The 17610-nt window shown below is 41.6% G+C and overlaps 1 protein-coding gene across 1 annotated transcript in view; it reads right to left on the bottom strand.

Moving 5' to 3' along the window:
- Positions 1–17610, bottom strand: part of HHLA2 (HERV-H LTR-associating 2) — a 147152-nt gene that overhangs the window by 83847 nt on the left and 45695 nt on the right. The window lies entirely within an intron of this gene.

Raw genomic sequence — 17610 nt, 5'->3', positions numbered from 1 at the left:
AGAAGTCTTGGTTCAGACTTCAGAAATAGGAGAGCAATCCTCTGACCGTGTTTCTTTCCTGCCTGGCCACTGCCCAGATTCCATTGCTGCCTGCAAGGTCAGCAAGTCAGGGAGTACTTTAGATAAGAAAGGAAGTGGGCCATGGAATTCTTAAGACCTTCGAGGCTTGACCAATCACACCAGGGTTTTTACAAAATCCTATGACTCACAAGATAGAATAAACAGCATTGTAAAAATGTTAAAGTAAAACAAGAGCTACATTTTTGTTCAGAAACTGATGATGATATCAGTTTGTGGTTTGGGATTATAAGCAGGAACTTCCCAAAACTGAAGTCTCACTTGTGGAGTGAGCACACTGCCCGGAACCTTTTCTTAGCTGGGATTCCAGATTGCTGTTACTCTGGACTTTCCAGCATGCTGCTTAAGTTTGGATGACATTTGGCCCCATTTGGTGATGTATATGCTGTTACTCTTCTCTATTGTTTCTACTTCTCTTTTCTTTTAATGACTGTATATTGAAATTAAGTTAAATAATCCTCTTGGATATTGACATTGTTAAAATAAAATAAAATCATTGTTTTGGAGGTGCTAGTGGTAAAGACTTCCCTGGTGGCTCAGACGGTAAAGTGTCTGCCTACAATGCGGGAGACCAGAGTTCGATCCCTGGGTCGGGAAGATCTCCTGGAGAAGCAATGGCAACCCAGTCTAGTATTCTTGCTTGGAAAATCCCATAGACAGAGGAGCCTCTTAGGCTGCATGCCTGCCAATGCAGGAAACATAAGAGACATGGGTTCAATCCCTGGGTCACCAAGATCCCCTGGAGAAGCAAATGGCAACCTACTCCAGTATTGTTGCCTGGAGAATCCTCATGGACAGAGGAGTCTGATGTGCTACAGTCCACAGGGTTGAAAAGAGTAGGACGGGACTGAAGCAACTGAGCATGAAAGATCATGGCATCCAGTCCCATGACTTCATGGCAAACAGAAGGGGGAACAGTGGAAGCAGTGACATATTTTATTTTCTTGGGCTCCAAAAATCACTGCAGACAGTGACCGTAGTCATAATACTAAAAGACACTTGTTCCTTGGAAGGAAAGCTATAGCAAACCTAGACAGCGTATTCAAAAGCAGAGACATCACTTTGCCGACAAAGGTCTGTACAAAGCTATGGTTTTTTCAGTAGTTATGTAGGGATGTGAGATCTGGACCATAAAGAAGGCTGAGTGCCAAAGGAAGAATTGATGCTTTTGAACTGTGATGCTGGAGAAGATTCTTGAGGGTTCTTTGGACAGCAAGCAAATCAAACCTGTCAATCCTAAAGGAAATCAACCCTGAATATTCATTGGAAGGACTGTGGCTGAAGCTCCAATACTTTCGCCACCAGATGCAAAGAGCCTACTCATTGGAAAAGACCCTGCTACTGGGAAAGACTGATGATGAAAGGAGAAAGGGGTGGCAAAGGATGAGCTGGTTAGAAAGCATCACCAATTCAATGGAAATGAATGTGAGCAGACTCCGGGAGACAGTGGAGGAGCCTGGTATGCTACATCCATGGGGTCACAAAGAGTAGGGCACAACTTAGGGACTGAGCAACAACTACAGCTACAGCATAAACAGTAACACAGAAATCAAACCTCAAATTCTTACTAACGTTATTTCCTAAACCCATAACATATCTCAGCTTTCTTCTAAAATGACAGTACTATCCAAATATCTTGGCTCAGTCACGCAGATTAAATTTGCCTTACCTTTTATAAGGCGTAAGCAACACCAGGACTACTGAGCTCAAGGGAAGCTCTCAGCAAATGAGTCACTCAGATTAAAAACAACTGGAAGCAAAAGAGAAAGACATAAGGCTTAAGGCAGCATGCTGATTAGTGCCAAAAAAGAGAAGAGGAGGCAAGATGATCTTAAGGCTGCTTAGCTTTTGTGGGCCACTCTTCAAATGTCCAAGGGGAAAGAGGAGCAATGCAGTCTCTCATGTGAGCCTAAGGAAGAAAGCAAGAAAATAAGAGACAAGGACACTTCAAATAATTGGAGGTGGAGAGAGAAATACAGCCAGTGTCAAATGGTGGGAGAAAAATACGGAGAGGGCACTGGATTTGAGTTCCCTCTGTCATACAGCAAATTTCTACTGGTTATCTTTTTACATCTGGTAATATATATGTTTCAATGTTATTCTCTCAATTTGTCCCACCCACTCCTTCCCCCACTGTGTCCACCCAATACAACATTGTAAAGCCATTATGCTCCAATTAAAAAAAATTAAAAAAAAATACAGGGAGAGAATTTTGAGTTGAACAGGAGGTACCTGAAAGAAGATAGTTGTCAAAGAAAGTAAATGCCCTTAAAAACAACAGATATGCTTAGACTCTTCAGAAAAGAAAAGTAGAAAAACAAAGCAAGGGCATCTTCGGAATTCAGTGATTTCTGCGATCACATCTTTGGGATTCACAGGGCAGACAAATGAATGGTAAGAGGCCCTTCAGAGATAGGAAAAACTTGCAGAACTATGGCAGTGTATGCAACACTGAAAGCACAGGATGTACAGAACTTGGAACTGTGATCAATATCCACACTTAGGATAGGGAGTTGTTTTGCACATAAAATAAAAAGCTAAATTCAATGGGGAAAATTGGTTTGGAGGACCTAGGTCAAATTAAAAAAAAAGACAAATTGCAAGACCAGAAGACAAATTAGAAGAGATATTGGTGAATGTATAATTTAATTTCCTTTTTCCTTTTCAATGGGAATGAAAAAATTTTTTTCATTTAATGCTATGAAATATTTCAGCTGTGTCAGAAGACTAACTATGTAATGTCATTAGTCATTTTTGATTACTTTCAATCTCAAGATTAAATTACATTTAGATAAATATGGCACAGTTCTTAAACTGAGAATTGAGAATTCTGTTGCAAGTAATAACAACAACAACAACAACAAAACTCTGGAACAAACTGGCTTAGAAAACAAAGGAAATTTTCTGAGAAACATAACTGAAAATTCTGGAAAGTGAAAGTGAAAGTCACTCAGTCATGTCCGACTCTGCAACCCCATGGATTGTAGCACTCCAGGCTTCCCTGTCCACACCAATTCCCGGAGCTTGCTCAAACTCATGTCCATTGAGTCAGTGATACCATCCAACCATCTCATCCTCTGTCATCCCCTTCTCCTCCTGCCTTCAATCTTTCCCAGCATCAGGGTCTTTTCAAATGAGTTAGTTCTTCACATTAGGTGGCCAAAGTATTGGAGTTTCAGATTCAGCATCAGTCCTTCTAGTGAATATTCAGGACTGATTGATTTCCCTTATGATTGGCTGGCTGGATCTCCTTGCAGTCCAAGGAACTCACAAGATTCTTCTCCAACACCACAGTTTAAAAGCATCAATTCTTTGGCGCTCAGCTTTCTTTATAGTCCAATTCTTATATCCATAATAGATGGACCTTTGTCAGCAAAGGAACGTCTCTGCTTTTTAATATGCTGTCTAGGTTGGTCATAGCTTTTCTTCCAAGGAGCAAGCGTCTTTTAATTTCATGGCTGCAGTCACAATCTGGAGTAATTTTGGAGCCCCAAAAGATAAAGTCTGTCACTGTTTCTATAGTTTCCCCATCTATTTGCCATGAAGTGATGGGACTGGATGCCGTCATCTTAGTTTTCAGAATGTTGAGTTTTAAGCCAGCTTTTTCACTCTCCTCTTTCACTTTCATCAAGAGGCTCTTTAGTTCTTCTTTACTTTCTGCCATAAGGGCGGTGTCATCTGTATATCTGAGGATATTGATATTTCTCCTGGCAGTCTTGATTCCAGTTTGTGCTTCATTCAGCCTGGCATTTCGCATGATCTGCATATAAGTTAAATAAGCAGGGTGACAATATACAGCCTTGACGTACTCCTTTCCCAATTTGGAACCAGTCTGTTTTTCCATGTCCTGTTGTAACTATTGCTTCTTGACCTGCATACAGATTTCTCAGGAGGCAGGTCAGATGGTCTAGTATTCCCATCTCTTGGAGAATTTTCCACAGTTTGTTGTGATCCACACAGCAAAAGCTTTGGCATAGTCAATAAAGCAGATGTTTTTCTGGAACTCTCTTGCTTTTTCGATGATCCAACATATGTTGGCAATGTGATCTCTGGTTCCTCTGCCTTTTCTAAATACAGCTTGAACATCTTGAAGTTCTCAGTTCACTGCTGAAGCCTGGCTTGGAAATTTTCGAACATTACTTTGCTAGTGTGTGAGATGAGTGCAAATTTGCAATACTTTGAACATTCTTTGGCATTGCCTTTCTTTGGGATTGGAGAATGAAAAGCAAACTTTTCCAGTCCTGTGGCTTAGTCCATGGAGTTCTCCAGGGCTGAATACTGGAGTGGGTAGCCCTTCCCTTCTTCACGGGATCTTTCCAACCCAGGGATTGAATCCAGGTCTCCCACATTGCAGGTGGATTCTTTACCATCTGAGCCACAAGGGAAGCCCAAGAATACTGGACTGTAGCCTATCCCTTCTCCAGCAGATCTTCCCAACCCAGGAATCGAACTGAGGTCTCCTTCATTGCAGGTGGATTTTTTAACCGACTGAGCTATCAGGGAAGCCTCAGACCAATTTCATCCAAGAATCATGTTACTAAGTCCCATGTCTCTGCTTTGCTCCACATGCAGTCCAGCTTTCCTTGTGGTAATAGTACAGCTGCAGGAGTCTCCTGGGCTTGACTTCCACACACTTTCAAATTCCAGTGAAAATAGTATTTTCAGCCAGCACCTCTTGTTTAGAAATTTCCCAGAAGCCCAAGGCAACTACTTGTTGCATGTCCCAGGCTCACCTGGGTTATGTTCTCATCCCAGCTAGCAGGCTGGCCACCCAACTCCCTAACTGGTTTCTCCTGGGAGTACTATCTTAATTATCTGCACCTAAATATTTACCTAAGTAGCTGCTTGTAGTAGAATATTTCCTAAGACACAAATGAATGTACTGAACACCCCTGGCAGGTTATCTTTGAAATTCCTAAGTTGTTCTTTTTCATCTTAACATTTCCACAAAAGCTGGCATTTCCCTCTGAACAAGACACTCATCTTCTCACACATTCCCTTTTCTAGGTTCTGTGTTGCTTCTCCTGTCCCAGCCTCCTACTTCACCTGCCCCGCTCAAATCTCTCCCATATGCCCTCTGAAAACATTATTCCACACTAAACTGCCTTTTCCCTGCCATAACCAGCTGAGATTTCTGCTGTTTCCCAGCCTCAATTGAAACCTGATTCATCCCCAAAGGTTCCATTTCCTTTTCTTCTCTTTTTTTCTTAAGAAAGGTTGAGTCTTTTTCCACCTTCTCTCACATTGAAATCTACAGATAAACCTGGCAACCTACATTATACAACAATGATCTTTCCAAACCTGTCTTTTCATAGGTACACTCCTTTACCTTTCTCTAGATTTCATTATGAAAATCAAAATTTCTTCTGAAGTGACTCTTGCTCCTACACAGGAGGGCCCCTGGGAAGAGGCAACTATATTAAATCAACTCTACACATAGATATCACCAGATGATCAATACCGAAATCAGATTGATTATATTCTTTGCAGCCAAAGATGGAGAAGCTCTATACAGTCAGCAAAAACAAGACTAACTGTGGCTCAGATCATGAACTCCTTATTGCCAAATTCAGACTTAAGCTGAAGAAAACAGGGAAAACCACTAGACCATTCAGGTATGACCTAAATCAAATCCCTTACGATTATACAGTGAAAGTGATGAATAGATTCAAGGGATTAGATCTGATAGAATGAGTGCCTGAAGAGGTTGGTGACATTATATAGGAGGCAAGGATCAAGACCATCCCCAAGAAAAAGAAATGCAAAAAGGCAAAATGGTGGTCTGAGGAGACCTTACAAATAGTTGAGAAAAGAATAGAAGCTAAAGGCAAAGGAGAAAAGGAAAGATATGCCCTTTTGAAAACAGAGTTCCAAAGAATAGCAAGGAGAGATAAGAAAGCCTTCATCAGTGCCAACATCCACTGAATCATCAAAAAAGCAAGAGTTCCAGAAAAACATCTACTTCTGCTTTATTTACTTCTCTATCAAGGTAATGGAGTATAAATCAAAGAAAAGAAAAAATTTCAATATGAAAATCTATATAAAACCTTAAAAAGATGAGGAGTTAAAGAGGCCTTTTTGATGGAAATAAATCTTTGATAAGATGTTAAAAGGCTGGGTAATTAGTTGTGAACTGTAACAGTTGCCATTTAAACCCCTATTTGCTCTCCATTTAAAATGAGAATGTGGAGGTTGAGAGAGTAAGCGAACTACTCAAAGTCACAAAGATGTTCAAGCAGTGGACCTCTGAGTCCCATTCCAAAGCCTACTCTCCTTCCATTCCATGCTGTGTGCATCATCAAGAGGCTAAGAAGGCAATTGTCTTTTGGGCACGTCCAGGTGTGACTGTTAGGTAGGTAGAACAGGGAAAAGGAGTCCAAAATGGCGGTGGCTAAAAGACAAGGAAGGGAAAAGCCCGCGAAAATAGAACAAAAGAAGGTCCGAGGACCGGAGTGAGGCCCTCAGGTAAAACAAACAACACTCCTGGCTGGCCCAATTTACATAGGACAGGCCCAGGGAGAGAGAAACATAAATAGAGGAGCCAGAGCCAGCTCTCTCTCTCCAGCGCGCTGGGGCGCTCTTCTCGTGTCTTTAGATCGACGTGCCCTCACACCTCGAAGATGGATTCTCCTGCTATCTTCTAAATAAAATAGAGCTGTAACACTGATGTGCCTAAGGGCTATAACACGGTTTGTCCCGAGAGCTGTGACGCGCCGAGGGCTTTAATGTCCGTCACTCCAAACCTTTGTTGTGATGAGACAAAGAATCGAGGAACATACACTCGTGACATCACCATCACGGCTACACTTCTTTGGAGAGATATGGTTTCTGGATGTTCTTGCCTTCCAGGCGAACACTCAAACTCAGGCATATAAAGTAAATAAACTCAACTACAAAAAGTTGATCTTACAAAGCTCTCAGAGGTTTTTTGTTTTTTTGCTGCCCACAAAGACAGCTTAAGCAAAGAGAAAGACCTCCTTCACCCAGTCACATGAGAAGCTCTGCTGTGGTCCACTTTGTATTTAATAGAAGTCACTCAGTAACTCTTAGGCTTCCCTGACAGCTGTTGGTAAAGAATCCACTTGCAATGCAGGAGACCCCAGTTCAATTCCTGAATTGGGAGGATCCACTGGAGAAAGAATAGGCTACCCACTCCAGTATTCTTGGGCTTCCCTTGTGGCTCAGCTGGTAAAGAATCCACCTGCTATGCGGGAGACCTGGGTTTGATCCCCGGGTTGAAAAGATCCCCTGGAGAAGAGAAGGGCTACCCACTCCAGTATTCCACCCTGGAGAGTTCCATGGACTATACAGTCCATGGGGTCTCAGAGTCAGATGCAACTGAGCAATTTTCACCTTCACTTCACTTTCAGCAACTCTTGGTGATGTGACAGAAAACTTGCTACATATGTTAAAAACATTCCTTTATTTGATCCTAGCAGTAACTCTATAAAGTACATACTAATATGACCATTTTATAGATGAGTACACTGCGGGGCAAGGAATTAAATAATTTATTACAAATTCATCACCAATGGCAAGGCCTAAGTATAAAACACACTGCTATTAACCTCAAATCAAGATGGTGGAGTAAAAGGACTTGTGCTCATCTTCTTCTGTGAGAACACCAAAATTCCAACTAGCTGCTGAACAACCATCGACAGGAAGATGATGGGACCTACCAAAAAAAGAAAACCCATGTCCAAGCACAAAGCAGAAGCCACAAAGAGATGGCAGGAGGGGAACAATTGCATTACAATCAAATTTCATACCCGTCGGGTGGGCGGCCCACAACTGGAAAACGATAATACTAAAGAAGTTCCAACGCTGTTGCAAAGGTTCTAGGCCCCACATCAGACTTCCTGACCTGGGGATCCAGCTAAGGGACTGGGAACCCCCAGGGAATCTAACTTTGAAGGACGGCGGGATTTGATTATAGAACTTTCACAGGACTTGGGGAAGCAGAGACTCTAGGAGGGCACAAACAAAAATTTGTGTGCACCAGGACCCAGGGAAAAGGAGCAGTGACCCCACAAGAGACTGAGTCAGACCTGCCTTGAGTGTCTGGGGGGATTCCTGCGGAGGCATAGGTCAGCAGAGGCCAGCCATGGGGACAGAGACACTGGCAGCAGCAATCTTGGGAGGGATAAATCCTTCTGGAGGGCTGGCCAGAGAGGAAAAAGTGATTTTTGTCCTCGAGCTATTAGGGCCAATCCTTCCAGTTCATTCCCACAAATTCCACAGAAAGAATACCTAAGGAGTTGAGGCAAAAGCCACCAGACAGCCTCCTCTGGCCCACTAAGAGCTAGCACTACCAAAGGAAGAAGCCCATTGCACTTCCAATCTGCCTAGATCCTGTAATCCCTGATCTGTGTCCTCAAAAGCCTCATGGTCACCAGCAATGCCTCTATCTACGTAGATCAGGGGCACAGCCATGACAAAACTCTTTCAGATTGCTGGCCCCTGAGGCAGCCAGCCAAGAGAGTGACCTCTAGCCTGAGAGCCGTTCCTGGAGCTAGAGCTCCACCTCACTCCTGAATGTGCTCTTGTAACTTTCAGCTCCTAGCAAGGCTAGGCACTTCCATACTTGGGGTCTAAGTAAAAGTACACAGTAACAGCATGGATCACAAGTCCCTTGCAAGTGTATGACCTGACAGATTAGGTTAGTAGTTTCAATACTACTTCCCAGACCCTTACGAAGTGGTCAAAGAGACCGGAAAGTTTCACTGAGAAAGGAGAGTTCGGTCCACAGGCTTCACCTATCTCTGGCCGCTCCCCTGGAGGAGACAATGAGTGCCTCTTGACATTAGCAGGTTGGTATAATCCCCTGACAGGGTTTCTGCCATATGAGGTCACCGTGGAACCGCAGATTAGGACACAGCTCTTGCTTTGCACTTGCTTGTGCATCTCTTTCAATCAATCACACACACAGGCACACCGTAGAGTTAGTAAAGTAAAGCAGAAAACACGTTTACTAGAACAAGGAACTAAATCTCTGAGCATCTATACCTTGTCCTGAAGAATTCTGGATGAGCCACCAAGATGAAAGGTTGCTGCTACAAGCACGATGCTGGGATTCTTGGCTTTTGGAGGAGAGGAATTCAATCCTGGGCCAGTGACGAGGCTTGATTGCTCACAGCTCTTTGTGTAATAAAGCTTTATTAAAGTATTAAAGAGACAGAGAAAGCTTCTGACATAGACATAAGAAGGGGACAGAAAGAGTGCCCCCTTGCTAGTTTTTAGCAAGGAGTTATATACCTTTTTGGAGAAGGCAATGGCAACCCATTCCATCACTCTTGCCTGGAGAATCCCAAGGATGGAGGAGCATTTTAGCAAGCTGCTAGTTAGAGAAAGGAAATGCCTCAAAACTGAGAGAGTTGCACCAGGCCCCTCACCCACAACATGCATTTTGAGATAACATTGGCACAAGGTGAGCCATTCAGGGCCATAAAACAATTGACATGAAACTTGAAGAAAGGCAAATTTCCAAGAAAATACATAGTTCATTAACATAGCTTAAGAAAGATATTTTCAAGAGAAAAATGCATTGGTTACCTCAAGGTCTGAGATAAAGTTAAGTTCAGGTGGAGCCAGGTGTCTCCATAACAACACAGGATTAGAAGAGAAAAGGAAAAAAAAAAAAAGTTTGCTATTTGCACTTTTATTTCCTCCTGCCCCTCGGGGATCTCAGGCCTCCCTACTGAGGCTGTTAACATTCTCACTACCAAACAGTCTATAGACTCCTGGACTGAGTACCCTCAGGCCAAACAACTAACAGGGAGAGAGCACAGCCCCACACATCAGCAGAATTTGAATTAAAGGTGTACTGAGCATGGCCCTGCCCACCAAAGCAAGACCTAGTTTCCCCACAGTCAGTCCCTCCCATCAAGAAGCTTGCATAAGCCTCTTAGCCTCACCTACCAGAGGGCAGATAGAAAAAGCAAGAAATATAATCCTATAGCCTCTAGAATGGAAACAACAATCACAGAAAGTGAACCAAAATGATCACATGGATCACAGCTTTGTGCAACTCAAAGAAACTATGAGCCACATGCCCGGTAGGGACACTGAAGAGAGACAGGTCATGGTGAAGAGTTCTGACAAAACATGGCCCACTGGAGAAGGGAATGGCAAACCACTTCAGCATTCTTGCCTTCAGAGCCCCATGAACAGTATGAAGAGGCAAAAAAGATATGACACCGGAAGATGAGTCCCCCAGGTTGGTAGGTGTCCAAAATACATATGCTATTGGGGAAGAGCAGACAAATAGCTCCAGAAAGAATGAAGAGACCAGGCCAAAGTGGAAACAACACTCAGTTGTAATGAACATACAGTCTGATATGGTAAAGAACAATATTGCATAGGAACCTGGAATGTTAGGTCCATGAATCAAGGTAAATTGAACATGGTCAAGCAGGAGATGGCAAGAGTGAACACTGATATCTTAGGAATCAGTGAAATTAGAATGGACGAGAATGGGTGAATTTACTTCAGATGATCATTAAATCTACTACTATGCGCAAGAATGCCTTAGAAGAAATTGAGTAGCCCTCATAGTCCATAAAAGAGTCCGAAAAATGGCAGAATGATCTCGGTCTGTTTCCAAGACAAAACATTCAACATCCCAGTAATCCAAGTCTATGCCCTAATCGCTAATGCCAAAGAAGCTGTGGTTCTGTGAAGACCTACAAGACCTTCTAGAACTAACACTAAGAAAGGATGCCCTTTTCATCACAGGGGATTAGAATGCAAAAGTAGGAAATCAAGAGATATCTGGAGTAACAGGCAAGTTTGGCCTTGAAGCACAGAATGAAGCAGGGCAAAGACTAAGAGAGTTTTGACAAGAAAACACCCTGGTCATAGCCAACACCCTTTTCCAACAACACAAGAGATGACTTTACACATGAACATCACCAGACAGTCAATACTGAAATCAGATTGATTATATCCTTTGCAACTTAAAATGGAAAAGCTCTTAATATAGCCAGAACAAACAAGACTGGGAGCTGACTGTGGTTCATATCATGAGCTCCTTATTGCATAATTAAGGAAGAAATTGAAGAAAGTAGGGAAAACCACTAGACCATTCAGATATGACCTAAATCAAATCTCTTATGATTATATAGTGGAGATGACAAATAGATTCAAGAGATTCAATCTGGTAGAAAGAGTGAATTCCAACTCCCTGGAGTAACAGGCAAGTTACTTGAAGCACAAAGTGTACACCCACATATGGAGTTTGTACTGGAGGGAGGACAGGCTCTACTGATGAGCATGTATTTAACAATTGAGACAGTTTTGCCAATATACTCCTATTAAAGATGGTTCTTTAAAAGTAATAAAACAAAGAATATCTGAAAGTGAACTGAGGGCCCAAAGAGAACTAGAGTCTTCAATTCCTGGGTGAAACAACACAAGATACAGAAAGATTTGCTTTGCAGTTATAATCATGGAGTCTTTATCAAATTCCAAAGGTTAATCTCACATGCAATCTTTAAACATAATGTACACTGTCAGTGATAAACTTAGCTGCTTGTTTTCCTGAGGTACCTAGACACGCCTGGATGGTGAGTTGGTTATGGAGCAGATTGACACCCATCCTTTTTATATCCATCCTACCCTACTGCCTATTTAATGTTGCATTCTGACTGGATGGTGTCCCCACTAACTGGCTAGTGTCCCTGCCTCAAGGGTTTATAAATATTTTGAATATACCCTTGCTTGTGAATAAATATTAAATACATACTGTACAGGTGAAAACTAGAAACAATTATGGCAACTGATTATAGGATAGACCAGTTTGTCACAATATGACCAGTCATCTATATCTGATAATACCTGAGCAGAAGGGATATAAGCACAACATAATTTATCTTATTGGGAAAGACCAAAAAAGATGGCTTAGTTTGAGAAGGTCTCTGATGGCTCAGATGGTAAAGAATCTGCCTGCAATGCAGGAGACCTGGGTTTGATCCCTGGGTCAGAAAGATCTCCTGGAGAAGGGAATGGAGAATTTCATGGACAGTAGAGCCTAGAAGGTTTCCATCCATGGGGTCACAAAGAGTTGGACATGACTGAGCAACTAGCATTTTCATTCTGGGCTTCCCTGGTGGCTCAGATGGTAAAGAATCCTCCTGCAATGCAGGAGACCAGGGTTCAATACCTGGGTTGGGAAGATCCCCTGGAGAAGGGCATGGCAACCCACTCCAGCATTCTTGCCTGGAAAATTCCATGGACAGAGGAGCCTGGCAGGGCACAGGCCATGGGGTTGCAGAGTTGAGCACACCTGAGCAACTGCTGCTGCTGCTGCTGCTAAGTCGCTTCGGTCGTGTCCGACTCTGTGCGACCCCATAGACGGCAGCCCACCAGGCTCCCCCGTCCCTGGGATTCTCCAGGCAAGAACACTGGAGTGGGTTGCCATTTTGCCATTTCCTTCTCTAGTGCGTGAAAGTGAAAAGTGAAAGGGAAGTCGCTCAGTCGTGTCCGACTTTGTGCGACCCCATAGACGGAAGCCCACTAGGCTCTTCCATCCATGGGAGTTTCCAGGCAAGAGTACTGGAGTGGGGTGTCATCGCCTTCTCCGCCTGAGCTACTAACACCCTTTAAATAAGGAATAAGATTGTTGGGACACAAATCCTGGCTCTTACACTTGACTCTGTGGCATTGGACAAAAATGGAGAAAATCTCTTAGATGGTTTGGAGGATTAAGCAAATCAATGTGTATAAAAGTATTCAGAACAATGTCTTACATATAGTACACAAATAAGTTTTAACTGTTATTAAAGCCTTAGAATTCAGAAATGAGCCCCAACCCTGCCTTACCGACAATTACCAAATAGAGTTTCATAAGTTGCCAAAGGCTTTTTTGCCTGATAATCATGAAGGATAAGAGTACTGGGAATAAAAAAATACTCATATTTTTATTGTCTAAAGTTTCCACAGGCAAAAAAAGTATTTTAGAGGGAAAAGTTAATAAATAATAATAATATAAATAAATAAAATAAATAAAAAGCATCTTAGCTCTTAGGACTATTTCAATCTACCCCCAAGGAGATGATCTTTCCTATAACTGACTAGATATAGGATGCTTTTTACAATGTGTTAGCATTTTATGAATTTGAAATTGACTCTAGGATTATTTATCAACACGTGTGTGCTCAATTGTCTCCAACTCTTTGCAACCCCATGACTGTAGTCCACCAGGCTCTTCTTTCAGTGGGATTTTCCAGGTAAGAACACTGGAGTGGGTTGCCATTTCCTTCTCCAGGGGCTCTTCTTGATCCAGGGATCAAACCTGAGTCTCCTGCATCTCCTGCATTGGCAGGCGGATTCTTTACCACTTGTGCCACCTGGGAAGCCCAGGGTTATATATGCTCTATATTTATTAAGTCATTGCTTTCAAACAGGTTTTTGCAATATACCTTAGCCGGGTTTGGAAGTGCTTGTCATACTCCAAGACCCACCAGCACTAGATATTTTCAATATTTTGCTAATAAAAAGGGGCATCCTGGTTTTGCATTAATTTACATTTATAATGCTTTAAACAAATGAGACATCTTTGCTAAATATTTTAGCTTGATGCCTATGTTTCTTAGAAACAGCTTGAAAGGATTTGTGCAATTATATCAAAAATTACAGTAAAAATTGCTTACATAATTATAGGTAAAAGATCATTAAATGTTTAGGGTTTTTAAAAATATAGCACAGCTTTAAAAAGGGGTATAGTAAATTCTTTATAGAGATCAAATGATTAGATGAAATGATTCAAAGAATGTATAAATTTAAAAAGTCTATTTTATGTGCTTCTTAAAAATACTTAATGTAGACTGAGGTAGAGCTTGGGTGATATGGGACAGCATGAGAAGGAAGGCCCAGTTTAACCAGACTGGGTTTAAAAGGAAAAATATGGCTAAGGTAGTGCCAAAACAATGAGTAAACTTTTAAACATATTACTGGGAAAGAACATTTAGTGAAGTACTCAACTTTGTATAAGACAGTGGTGTTTTTCAAGAGAATACTTACTTCCTTAATGTGAAATGATATTGAACTTTATTATCCAACAGATAGAAATATTACTGAAGTCAGTAACATTGATCTTGTACAAATCAATGAACTGACAGGACATTCTAGTGATTTCAGCTAAGGCAGATAGAAGATGAGGCAGCAAGAGAAAGCTTTTTTCTTTAGAAAGTGACCTCCACACTGCCTCTAATCTATATTAGATAAAAAGAACCCCATTAGCCAAAGATGGTATGTAGGACAGAATTTGGGTGGCCACAGCAAAGACACATATGAAACGGAAAGCATTAAAGTAATAAAGCTGTAAACGTACTTTTACATATCTCTGGTTGTTATCTTAATATCTGGTTGATTGGGAATTCTTAGCCTGAACTCTTAAAAACAGCTGATAAGAAGTGATGTACAATTTATAAAATACAAGGTTCCAAGATCAAAAGCAAAGGAAGAGCAAGCCTCTACTACTCAAAATTTAAAAGTAACCCTCTGAAGGGACATTTAGCAGGCTTTACAGAGAAAAACTCTGAAGAGATGATAAACAGCTGCCCCTTTTAGCTACATCTGATTCTTCAACAGAGAGGAATGCAATAGAGGGCATTATCACAGAGGCCTGATGGAAAGGACTTCAGAGAAAAGCAAGCCTCCAAGGGTAAACTCTACCGCAAAAGAAACAAACACATACATTTTAAAAAATCATGGAGTAAAAGAGACCCTAAAATATTTACTGGAAACTTTGCTTTGGGCCAAATTTGAGGTATTTTGAATGCATTAACACAACTGAATACAAATGAAAGGTGTACATACGTGAGAAAGAGAGTGTGTTGTTAGGAGAACCTAAAGTTAAACAAAGCAAGAATAGCAGGAGTTTTAGGATGACGTATGTTTATAGCTCCAGTTAAGTGGAATGAACTTGGACCCTAGTTTTCTTTCCTAGGAAAGTCAGGTCATAGTCCTAGGGAGCGTACACCCAAGGGCCAGTCTCACCTGGGAGCAGTCTGAGAAAGACTGGAATTTTCCTGAGTAGGCAATTTGGTCTTCCTAGGGCTTAAACCAAATCAAGGAGTGACTGGGCAGTTTGGTAGCCCCCGAACTGCTGTTGGGGAAATCTCTACATGTCTAGAGTTGGAAGTCAGTTACAGATATTCATTTAAAGAGTCCAAGAGGATGCTGTAATGTAATAGTTTAGAACAGTTTCCACTCCTCCAAGTGTCTGGGAATTTCTCATTGACCCAGACACCTATGATTTCCTTACTATACAATGTATACTTAGTTACTGACCACAGCAGGGAGGGGCTGCCCAGGATCCCCAGTTACTGATCAAAACATTCATACAAGGTTGGTCTTGTCTAAGTGTCTGGAAGAAAACTAAATCCAGGAATTGGTGCCTTCTCCAGCACAGACCAGCTGATAGAGCATGCTGAGGTGGGAAAGGGGTGTTGGGGGCGGGGGGCAGACTGAAACTGGGCAGAACTTTCCTCCAAGGAGCCTAATTTACTTTAAGTTCAGGATTCTCAGTTTTATGAGAGTATATTAAAATACCATGTTACAATGTGATTAGGAAATCATTTGTCTTATCTCTATTCTGAAATAATAATGATCAATATTTATGGAACACGTTCTACACACCAGGCATGTTGCTAAGCACTTTAAATACAGTTTGTTTCTTCACAGCAAACCTCAGAGGTCCTGTCTACCTCACTTTAAAAATTAAGAAACTGAGGCTCAGCGAAAAATATACAATTGCTTAATGTGGAACTGGTATTCATGTCAAGGATTATTTGCCTCTAGAGATTATGATCCTAACCACCACAAGTTATTATAACTTTTCATGAAAATTTGCTTATAAATGTAGGAGATGACACCAGTTTACTGTTTAGACAGAAGGATTTCCTCCACATTTTGGGGAAATGTGGAAAATCTAGTTTTCTTTCTCAGGTAGCAGCAACACAAAAACATAAATTATCTTTTAGTATTTTTTTCCTAATGTCTCAAGTCCCAAACAACATAAATCTAATGAGAATTAAATCTTAATTTGTTGAATCCTTTCTTAGGTATTAAAAAGGCTTTACTTAATGATTCCCTTGAGACAGTGTAAATAAGTAGCCAACTTCAGCTTCTTATTTTAGAATTCAAAAGTCACTTGATTCTGCTAGAAAACCATATTTCTTTTCTTCCCCCTCACAGGGAGAAGAGATGTATCCTTGGGTCAGCTAACAAGCCTCTGTAGTGTAACTAGAGGAATAATCAGAGGTGAGAATACACCCTCAATTTCCCTAAATACTTTTCAGAGCAAACATTTCTCATCCCCCCTTCACGACTTTATCAGAAGATTATGATGTCTGTCCTTTGTGTTTTATCATTTTTGCTAAATTATTTGAAATATTTCAGCACGATCCTCCAAGAAAACCTTTTAGTAAGCACATTTTTTACAACTGTAGATATCTGCCTTAAATCAATCTACAACTCACAGTCACAAAAACCAGTCACAATTTTTTATTAACAGAAAAATAATTTTTGTGTCACTCATGCCCTATTTTAAGTTTTAGGTACATACAACTCAGGAAAAAAAATCTTACCTTACTTAGAAGTGTAGGCCTTCCAGGTGATCACTAAGCAGTCCATAAGAATACAGATTGAATGCAGTCTGAGTCAGAAAGCAAAGTCTAAGGTGTATTTGATTACTTGCCTATGATAGATCAAGGAAACCAATAACGTAATGCAAGACTCCTGACCCTATGCAGATCAGGGTCAATACAGACGTTTAAAGTCCAGAAATCAGGACGCCCAGTTACAGATAGTATAATGGAGCAGCTGGCCTCTTTGGTTTCATGCTTTGCATGCCATCCTTCACCATCAGCAAGACCCAGGCAGCCTCCCTGGGGTGGGACTGCTCTCTGGTCTCCAGGTGCAGAGCAAGCCTGTCTAGTTTGCCAGATTACTACAATCACCTGCTGCTGATTGCAGCGAGTGTTGATGGTGCCATGCAAGAGCCATAGCCTTGCACAGAGTCAGCGCATCTGCACCTATAATTCTCACTGCAGTTCTCATTGGGAGCATACTCGAGATGAACAAACTCAGCTTCAGAGAATAGCTTTCTTTGTAAAGACTTCTCTGAACTCCGTGGGGAGACCTTAGCAGTGCATGCCTCTGATTTATGCTATTGCTATTATAATTACTGGGTGTTCACTTTTCTCTCTCACACACACACTCACGCATGTGGAAGACACTAGGCATCATGCTTTACTCACTCCTAGCAATGTGCACAACTAGCAATGTGCCTACTACACACTAGCATGTAGTAGGTGGTCAGTATTTGCTTGTTACTGCACAAGGACATTAGACTCTTTCAAAGGACTTCAGCAGGACTCTCTTGTCTGGATCAAACGGCACACAAACTCCTTGATCCTGTGGCCCGGGCTGACTATCTAGCCTCCGTGCATTACTGCCTGCATCCACTTAGCCTCCTGCCAATGGAGACACTTGGAGGAGAAGGCAGGGTATATTGGGGGGAGGGGGAAC

Source organism: Capra hircus, chromosome 1 (genome assembly GCF_001704415.2).
Source record: "Capra hircus breed San Clemente chromosome 1, ASM170441v1, whole genome shotgun sequence".
Taxonomy (NCBI): domain Eukaryota; kingdom Metazoa; phylum Chordata; class Mammalia; order Artiodactyla; family Bovidae; genus Capra; species Capra hircus.
This window is presented reverse-complemented; position numbering and strand designations above follow the sequence as displayed.